Source organism: Nicotiana tomentosiformis, chromosome 12 (assembly GCF_000390325.3).
Source record: "Nicotiana tomentosiformis chromosome 12, ASM39032v3, whole genome shotgun sequence".
NCBI lineage: Eukaryota > Viridiplantae > Streptophyta > Magnoliopsida > Solanales > Solanaceae > Nicotiana > Nicotiana tomentosiformis.
The window spans coordinates 76,133,523-76,142,989 of NC_090823.1; the positions used below are offsets into that span (position 1 = coordinate 76,133,523).

General features: G+C 36.0%; 2 long non-coding RNA genes across 2 annotated transcripts; both read left to right on the top strand.

The window, feature by feature from the left end:
* Positions 1-4,532: 4,532 nt before the first annotated feature.
* Positions 4,533-5,882, top strand: LOC117278064 (uncharacterized). Its single transcript, XR_004508369.2, has 3 exons — positions 4,533-5,052; positions 5,438-5,545; positions 5,654-5,882. It is a non-coding gene; the product is annotated as an uncharacterized lncRNA (long non-coding RNA).
* A 1,234-nt stretch (positions 5,883-7,116) lies between these two features.
* LOC104101629 (uncharacterized) lies at positions 7,117-9,232 on the top strand. Its single transcript, XR_001970303.3, has 2 exons — positions 7,117-7,953; positions 8,952-9,232. It is a non-coding gene; the product is annotated as an uncharacterized lncRNA (long non-coding RNA).
* Positions 9,233-9,467: the final 235 nt, after the last annotated feature.

Sequence of the window (9,467 nt, forward strand, 5' to 3'; positions counted from 1 at the left end):
TTCTCGTTATCATATTTTGTTCTATTTATTATGTCTTAGTAGGTGTCTTGACCTGGCCTCGTCACTACTCTACCGAGGTTAGGCTTGATACTTACTGGGTACTATTTTGGTCTACTCATACTACGCTTCTGCATATCTTTTGTGTAGATCCAAGTATGTTTTTCCATGTTAGACGCTAAAGGTTGATTGATCATCTCCCTTTGGAGACTTTAAGGTACACCTGCTTGACGTTCGTATGCCTTGAAGTCACCTTCTGATTTTAGATATTCTACTGTTTATTTCTTGTTCCAAAATAGTATTGTATTCCGAGCCTATTAGCATATTCTTGCAGAGCTTATGACTCTGTTCCACCAGGTTTTGGGGAGTTGTTATCAGTTGTACTGTTGAGTTCTATTATGATATTTTAAATAGTTTAATTTGAAGTTTTATTATTATTTCTGTTGTTTCTCAAATGCATGTTAGGCTTACCTAGTCTTAGAGATGAGGTTCCATCACGATATCCTAAGGTGAAAAAATGGGGTCGTGACAGGAGGAGATTAAGAAGAGCAATTTCACTACTACTTTGGAGGTAAGTAATTTGCACTTGGATTTGGCTATGTATCTTGATTTCCCATGGATTTTTACACCTAAAACTTGAAATTTTAACGTGAAATTTTGAAATTTTGCCTACAACTTAAGAGGGTGTAATTTGGGGATTTGGGGGTCGATTTGGACCTGATTTTGGAATCAAATCATATTATTTGGACTCATAAGGTTATGGATAGTCAGAATCTATCCCTTGACTCGGGTTTTGACCATGTGGCCCCGGATTGACTTTTGTTGACTTTTGAGGATTTGATTAAAAGTTGAAGCTTTATTATTTGGAATTGATTCCTATGGCTTTGTTTGACGTTATTGAGTTGTAGTTGACTAGATTCGAGTTATTTGGAGTTGGATTTTAAAGGAAACACGATTTGTTATGATTAAAGCTTTCGTGGTAGAGGTAAATCTCTTGTCTATCCTTGTAAGAAATAATTCTCCCCATAGGTGATCTATTTGCTACTTGTTGCTTGATTTAGGAGCCATGTATATGCAAGGTGACGAGCATATATGTAGCTAGGTTATGACCATATTCGATAAATGTTTGACTTATGATTATGCCTTATTTGGACTATGTGAACTCCTTATTCATATTTTTTTGATTCTCCGATTATGTGATAATTTGAAATTGCGGCTTAGAAACATGCTTAAGGTTATGGTTTGTTGAATTGGGAATAAATAATTGTTTTGCCATATTGAGCTTCTTTGTCGATTCGTAGTCGTATACTTATTTTATTGATTCATGATTCTGTGGCTGAATGGCTTATTTCGTTCATGATAAATATTAAGATAAGACTTTTGAAAGATGAAATTGCTTATTGAATTGTTGAGATAAGTTGAATTATATGATTATCCATAGCCATCTTTTATCCTTATGTGCTTTTATCCGCATTTTTATTTTTATGACTCGGTGTCCTTTTATTATATTGCCTCATACATATATCTATGAGTTTGAGAGCTAAATATTATAAAATAGAGTTTTGGCAGCACGGATATTATGAGCGGATATTGGTTACTGATGATATTATGTGGATCGGGCGGCATACCGCCACAAGTTTATGTGTGGATCAAGTGGCACGCTGCCACGGGTTTATGTATGGATCAGGTGGTAAGCCGATACTGGTATGTATGTGGATCGAGTGGCACGCCTCTACGGGTACATGTGTGGATCGGGTGGCACGCTTTCATGGCGCTTGGATTGGTACCGTCCCTCCGGAGTCAGGTGATTTGCCATGTTATCTTGGGGCCTATGAGCGCAGGCACTTAATATGTGCTTAGTGAGGGACTTATGTCAGGAACCTGGGGCATTGTGCCAAGCACCGTGAGAGTGTTGAGGGTATGATTGAGGGGGACTTGTGCCAGATACTATTAATATGCTGAGATTATATGTACCTGATGATTTAACTTTGATATTGTTGGGCATGTGTATTTGACATGTAGGCATAGAGTTATATTTTTCCTCATGCTAATAAGTATTGATGTATCTACTTGATGTTTAGAACTTGAAATCACCATTTACCTTGATAAATCTCTGTCTAAGTGATTTCTGTGAAAAAGTTGATGCCTTGACTTATATTCCTAAAATGCATGTCAAAATTCCAGTCTACTGTGATTTTGTACAGAACTGATTGATGATATCATACTTTATTTCATATTTTATTCATGATTCATATGCTTATTGATTTGTTAGTAGATGTCAGAGTCGACCCCTCGCCACTACTTATTCGAGGCTAGACTTGATACTTGTCGGGTACTGTGGTTTATACTCATACTATACTTATGCATATTTTTGTGCAGGTTCTGAGACAGGTATAACGGTACTATTGAGTTGAGGAGTACTTTATTTGGAGACTTCGTGGTGAGATGCTATACTTAATTCGAATCGCAGCACATAGAGTCCCCCTTTCCTACTTATTTATTTTTGTCGATGTATTCTTTTTCGGACAGTGCTTCGTTCAGTTGATATGAGTTACTTTTATTAGATGCCCGTGATGTAGTGATATCGAATTTTGGGTGTTTGTTAGACAGTTGTGATCGTGTTTAGGCCTTGTCTTTGATTTTGTATTTGTGATATTTATTCGAGATTTATTATGCCTTATTATTTATATCGTAAAATAGTTAATGGCTTTATAATTTGCTTTTATTATTATTGACTGGGTGTTGGCCTGCCTAGCGAGTGGGTTAGACGTCATCACGATCTTTGGTGGAATTTTGGGTCGTGACATGGAATTAGCAGCTTTAGAGGTCGCTGATTTGGAGTTGATTTTCTTTGGAGTTATTTCTTTGTTCTTGAACTTTGATGATCGAAAAGATGAGATAAAAGATAGAGATTGTCCCGCGAGCGTGTCAAATTTATAGACAATAAAATTTGCGTCAAGAAAATAACAACACTAAAAAATATTACAATAATTTTAGTTTTCTATTTTAAATAATTTGAGTGTTACAATCTCTATAACTCCTCTGATTCTTCTTTTCTAAGATAAATTCAAGAGCATTTGAGCGTGATCTTGAATTTATTTTTTTGCCACGAACGATAATTTTGAGTTAAACTAGCACGAAAAAATGATTTGAACTCATACTCCTTGAACGTTGACTGTTCATCGTTCTTGAACTTGAACTTGATTATTTGAAGGTTGTAGAGAAACTTGCGTCGTTTGATCCACCAGCTCTCTCGTGCTTCTTGCTATAATTTTTGGTGTCTTTTCTAAGTTATGAGAACCCCTATTTATAGTTGTAGGAGAAAAGAATTATGATAAGGAGAAAGTATTTTTCTTTGATTTAACTAGTTGACTTGAATCACTAACCAATCAAATTGAAGCAGTGACAAGGTCGCATTTGATTGGCCAAAATATATCACTTGTGCACGTGGCATAATTTTATTGCCTTTTTAATTTGACTTGGCATGTTATGTCGCTTTGACATGTGGCGTAATTTATTGGCTCTTCCGTTTGACTTGTCATGCCATGTCATTTGACATGTGGACCAAACTGAGCCTCTAGGAAGATGACATTTTGGGCTGAATAAAGCAGGCTCATCCTTTGTTGCCCAATTAAACGGACTAATCCCAATAGATTTTGATTTATTTATTTAATCTATATATATTGAACTTATATAATTAACACAATTATATTAGCCCATAAAATTTATTCGAATTTTGGACTACTTTTTAAAAAATATATATTCCAAATTATTTTATTGAATTTAAGTCCAATAAAATTTAAATGCTTATATAGTCTTCACCATCTTTTACGGTCCTAAAAACTGCCGTCGTCACCTCCATTTTTGCCGACAAACAAACTCTATTGCACCGTCCAAACACTTCCAGATTGGTTGGAACGAGAAGCAACCGAGTTGACTCGAGCATGTCGGTAAAGTTTTTCCGAGGTCATTGAGGTTACTTTCTCCGGCCGAGTAATCTTGTTCGCTAGTCAAGTCTGGGTCAAAAGCTTTTTGCTTACTCTGTGGGAGAGATTTAATAAAGGTACAAGCTTTTTCTCTATCCTTTTATTTTTATGCATGATTTCCCGTTGACATGATTATGTGAATAATGATTTGAAGTTTACCTTGATATTTTTGATTATCGAATGGAAAATGTTTTATTTTAATTAAATGTAGAATTTAGTTGCTTAGCTTGCATTGACGTAAGTCTTCCATTGTTGAGTAAAAAGTAAAAGAAAAGTAGTGGTCCATTATTTATTAGCTTCACTAGGCCGTGGGGTACTGTTTATAGAATCAGATTTGGGCTTTAAGTTTCTTTGTTTGGTCTTGAAGGCATTGGCCCATGCTCTTTCATAATAAGCTGGCTCGTTTTCTTGCCAAAGCAAATAATCAAATAGTTTAATGTTAGGCCAAATAATGACGAATAATATACCGTCCTAACCAAGAATGCGGATATTTTTGCCTTACATAGAGACATACAAATAAAATGGCAAGATTGCGGCTTGACCTAGACACTTTAATAAAAGATCGTCATTGTTTTAATTAAGACGAGTAGACTCCAATCTTTAGGTGTGATACATAAGCTAAGGTCGCCCGCTTAGTTAGCGTAGGCTAGAGTTGTAGCCTCGTCTTAATTGAGGCTGATAAAAGTTTAACAATAAAAGTGGATCATAAGTAAGACTTGAAAACTAACAAACACCATTTTATCCAAAAATAATTTACATCAAGTTTTACGATTGTGTTAGAATCACGATTCGAGGGGTACCTCACCCTTTTTCCCGATCAATAGAATTTCTTATTCAGTTTTTTATTTTTGCGGAGCATAAATAAGGAGTCAAATCTTCCATTTGATTAGAAATTCAAATAAAAGGTGACTTGGAACAACAAAATTTAATTCCAAGTGACGACTCCAGTTAAATAAATAATTCCTTCTCAAATAGTCACTTTAATTTGAAAAACCACTTAACCATAATAACTTTTAATGGGGTTTGTACGGGGAAAAATGGGAGTGACAATGGTCAATTAATTTGCCAGGTATGAATACTATCCAAGAAGAGATCGATAAAATATGATTAATGAAAGTTTATTTTGGTCATATCTTGCTCTAGTTTGTAGCATTAATTACTAACTTATTATCTTGTGTGAATGAACTTCTTGCATTATTTTTCTTAGGTCTATCTACATACTAATTATATTGGTCAATTCTATTTGTATGAAAGATTCACTCAATCTTGAGCCATTTCTTTCACTATTTTCCAGAGCACATGCATTTGTATATATAGAGTAGTACGTCTGGTCATGTTAAACAAAATATCTCCAACACTCTAAATTAAACTGTAATTTTCTGATTGTTTTCTTTATTGGATTCGTGAAACCATGACAAAGTTGTTAACAGTCGCCTCTATTCTTGTTCTGTTAGCCTCCATAATTTGTGTGGAGGTTGAAGCTGGAGCTAAATCTAATGCCCAAAAGCCGATTGTCGTCAGCCGTTTGCAGCATGGACGAGCATTAGATGTTATTGTCTACCGTACTATTCTTTCATTTTCAGTTTAAACGGCGTTCTTTCCTTTTAAGTCGATTTTTCAAAAGATAAACTTTATATTTAAAAAAAAAATTAAATTTTCTGTATTCGCAGCATGCACAAACAAATGCCCGAAATTCTGCTGTGACTGCAACATAGAGGTGATTCCCCCAGTCTGCAACAAGTGCTGTGGTGAAGACTAATGGATTCGCAAGTTAAAAGGAATTCTTTGAGATTTCTTTAATCTGATGAACCCCTTTTCATTTTAGCATGGGATATGTGTAAAAGATCTGTCAAAGACCTTTGCTTCTTGAGTTTTGTTATTCTAGTCTAAATAAATGACATTTCTTCAGCATTACAAGCTTTTTCAATTAGTCGTTAATTTAGTTAAGATTTTCATTGAGAAACGTCAAAATATAAAAAGGTAAACAGACGAATATATATATCACGTACACTGTATAATTTTTTAGCGAATAAGTATCGATAGATACCTCACATTATGATCCGTTTATCATTACCAAAAAAGTTTAAAACGTACAATAATATAAAAGGCTAAAATACTAAAGTGGTAATGTTAGGATAAATTAATGAAAATTATATTTCTTCAAAACAAAAATAATCAGATTATTATATAAAAACAAGTGGTACTTCTAGAAGGAATATAAATAATCCAGTGTGAAGCGCAGTGGGTCTAGAAACTGCAAATTTTATAGTGGTCCTTGATATGTACATGACATAATGTTGGATTTACATTATTAGTCAAGACATCAGTTCCAATGTTGTTTTTAGTTTTGAACAACAAAATAAAAATATAAACAAAGAGATTACTGGTTTTTGCATCAACGTACTTACCAGTTACCAATACCACAAATGTCCTCCAGTCACCTCTTATACGAGCTTAATTTTTATCTGCAGTGGTAGAGCCTTAATTTTCAGATCTCCGAGGACATGATTCTTGATAGAAAGGTGTGGAGGTCGAGCATTAAGGTTGAAGGGTAGGGGTAGTCGAGCGTTTTTCTTCTTTATTTTGGGGGTTGGGCTAGTCTGATAGTGTTCTGTCTTAGACTTAGACTACTAGTGGCGTATGTTGTGTTAATCATTTTTCCGTTTTCATAGTGTGAGCACCTAATTTTGCCCACATAGAAAATTACTCCTAAAAAATAATCCAAAAATAATTTTAATTGTTTTATGAACTTTAGGAGTTTTTCTTTATTGGTTTTGCATTTATTCGCATTGTTTATGCATGTTAGGTTAGGAATACCGTAAATCATAAAAAATCATAAACAATGTTCAAATCTTAATTTCATAGCATTTTAGATTTTAAATTGTATTTTTTGGATTTAGTTACACATTAAGCACATAATTAATACATGAAATCAAGAAAAAAAAATACATACCAATCACTCTTGCTTTGTTTTTGCATTTTTAGATTCAATTAGTTAAATAGGCCATTTTTGCAAAATCAATTTGAAATTGGATGTTTTAATTAATGGTTTAATTTTGAAATACAAGGAAAGAAGGAAAGGGGGATGTTTGTTCTTCATTACAACTGGGCCAGGCATTTGCATCAGCCCAATTCTCGCCCCAAAAAATCATCCGCCAACCCAAGCCCATTCACCAAAAACCCTCACAATTTCATACACAAAAAGGGCAGCCTTGCCATCTCTTTCAGGAGAAGAGACTGATCCCCCATTAGAACCAACCCTAGTCACTGCCCCTCTCTTTTCTTTTCTCTCTATCACACAAGCTCATTCTCACCTCACTCCCGTCTGAATACAGAGGCATATGCACACCTCACTCACAGCTCATACACCCCATTTATTCCTTGCTACAGGAGACAACAATGAGACTAATATGGCGGGCACAACCCAACATGACTAAAGAAGTTTGTTAGGAGTGACTACGATTCAACATTTGAGGACGAATGTTCCAAAGGGGGATGATGTTACACCCCACACTTTTCCCCACGCATAGAGTTAAAGATTGGAAAGTTTAGCTTCTAGCAAGGACAATCGGCCAGCGACACGTATGAGGATAAAAGAGGATTACACGATTTATTAGGCTAAAGCCAGATATCCCTCGGTGCTGCAACCTGGGCAGGGCGACCCATTGTGCATGTGGAGTGGCGGAATTTCCTAGACTTGGTATAAGTATAAAAGGTGAATGTAGCTCCTTCTCTTTCATTCTAGAGAGTGTCACCACTTTAAACCACCCAAAACGCTCTCAAACCTCCCTTGAGAGTTTCTAAGTAGACTAAACTGAATTAGAGGCAATTCTAGTAAGAATTAGTGTGAATAAGCTTTGGATTATCACTATAATACATGTTATCTCGATTTTTGGAGACCTATTGAAGGTAGAGTTAATCACCACGAAGTCGTAAGAATTCAGAAAAACGTAGCTAGTTTTTCAAGAAGGTATGTAGGACAACTTTCTTTCTTGATATGAGTGTCCCTCTTTCTCTCTTTCCTCTTCAAGGATTTCTGTGTTGTGAGATTGGGTTATTCTAAAATCTTCTCAATAATGTTGTTTCTATTCTTGTATATTATTCTTGCCGATGGCATTCCTTCAATTTGAGATATCTTGCAGATAGTTCCCTAAGTTCGGAAAAATATGATGCTTTCTAAGTTTGATCTTAGTACATCTTGAAATTAACTCTGCATTGCGCGCGCGCACACACACACACACACACACACACATATATATATATATATATATATATATATATATATATATATATATATATATATATATATATATATATATATATCTATTATACTTTACAGAACCATGTTATAGTTGATCGGGTATGACACCGATTCTGCAACCATTGATCAGTTGGATATAATGAGACATGATATAAGATATTACCGAGCCCTTATGTGGCCGGATACGATGATGTGTGATGCAAGGCTACCGAGTCCTTTTGAGGCCGACTACGCCGAGACCTGTTGAGGTCGGGTTCAGTGGAGTCCTCCTAAGGTCGGGTACGACCGAGTCCTCTATGAGGTCGGGTATGGAGTAATGTATAATGTGAGACTTTACCGAGTCCTCTCGAGGCCGGTTACGCCGAATTCTGCTGAGACCGGGTACGGTCGGGTACGACTGAGTCCTATATGAGGCCGAGTACGGAGCAATGTGAAGTGCCCCAAAGAGTGGCTGAATGTACATATATGTATATATTATAATTAATGTCTAGCCCCAATGAGTGTCTTGATTTTAGAAAAGCTTGCATACATTCATGATTATAGCAGTGTATGCCCCCGGTGGCTTATCTACGGTATTCAGGTTAAGATTTGTGCATTTCTATCTCCTATGATATCCCTTTGGTTTACATACGTTATCTGTTTTACATACTCAGTACATCTTTCGTACCGACGTCTATTTTCTTTGGGCACTGTGTTCATGCCCACAGGTACAGATAGACCCGGTGACGTCCTTCCCCAGTAGGGTGTTTGCTCCAGCTATTGGTTGTTGCACTTCACTTCTCCGGAGTAGCTGTTCAAAAGTCAATAGGTACCGATGTGTATGTTCCAGTTAATTTTGGGTACGGTGAGGACCTGTCCCGACCATGTCAGGTACTATGTTTAGCACTCTTAGAGGCTTGCATAGCAATATTCGGATGTATGTAAGGGTTGGTCATGACTATGTTGCTAACAGTGGTGAAGTTGCATTAATGCTAATATTCCTTTCATAGTGAGATGTGTACATTTTAAATTTTGGTATTTTACTTGGAGGCCTCGTTGGCCCATATTTCATGATTATAAAAGGTCTTAGTATGAATATCGATTCGCACGGGCCTTTGGGCGTCGTGTGTTGATCGCTTCTTCCAAGATTGGGGTGTGGCAATAAAGTGATCTAATTAGCTAATGAAGCAACTAAAACTTAATAAGCTTGTTGAAAGCACGGTAAGGCTACTAAAACTGCTAGA